At 36.9% G+C, this 953-nt stretch overlaps 1 protein-coding gene across 3 annotated transcripts in view; it reads right to left on the reverse strand.

Annotated features, from left to right (window-relative positions):
- Positions 1 to 953, reverse strand: part of usp12a (ubiquitin specific peptidase 12a) — a 19,952-nt gene that overhangs the window by 3,539 nt on the left and 15,460 nt on the right. The window lies entirely within an intron of this gene.

The following is a 953-nucleotide window of genomic DNA, read 5'->3' on the forward strand; positions in this document are numbered from 1 at the left end:
CACACACACACACACTTGTTTGTGCTTAATAGCCCTTGTGAGTTAATATATGTTTATGAGTGGAAATTGCAGAATGGTTCACTGACTTTTTCACTTGTTGTTGTTGAAGCTAAACAATTGGTTGTTGATGAATACACTGATTTTATGCAACCTAGAGACTTGTATTGCACTTCTTATATTTATCATGGTGCCGATGAGCACTATGAACAGACATGGCTTAGAGTAAACAAAAACAAAAAAAAAAAAACCAAACTGTGCACATCTGCTATGTACTGGAGTGATTACCTCTACTTTCTCACTGCCAGTCTCACAGCTTCACAGTTACAGCTACTGAATATATGACATTTCTCTGGCCAAGGATAATAATGATGAATATAAAGATATGGGCCCCTTTGTGAAAAGATGCATGCAAACAAATGATTGGCAGATGATTCAAGATCAGTTTTTTTGTTTTTGTTTTTACACTGCAGTTTTTTAAAAGAAGCTTCTCTTTAGTCGTGCATTCAGTAAGATCTGTTCAGCTGGTACCTGAAAATACAATGCGAGCTCAGCACTTTTTATCTGACTCACAGGCTGCAGCCATCACACACAGTATAGATACCGGCTTTCATCAAACTCGATTTGACAGTTTTAGGTGAAAGGTTATCCAATCAGAAGCTTTGTCCCACCCCCAAGTCCCCCCTCCATTTTTGCTATGTTTACAACTCTTTGTGTATATATATTAAATATATTTTTGATAAAATGTTTTTTATCCCTGGGGGTAGACAGCTATTTGAGAACATATGAACAAGCTTTACGTGAAGCGCAAAGACTCGAGAGAGTAAACTGCGAGGTGACCGGTAAGTTTAAAAGAATCATGTTTAAAATATATATACACACCTCACGTCAAAAAATAAATACTAAGTTCTCTATTCTCTAAAAAAGAAACAGGCGCTCTGCGTGATCAGCAACAG

This window comes from Monopterus albus, unplaced genomic scaffold (genome assembly GCF_001952655.1).
Source record: "Monopterus albus unplaced genomic scaffold, M_albus_1.0 scaffold44.1, whole genome shotgun sequence".
In the NCBI taxonomy this organism is placed as follows: domain Eukaryota; kingdom Metazoa; phylum Chordata; class Actinopteri; order Synbranchiformes; family Synbranchidae; genus Monopterus; species Monopterus albus.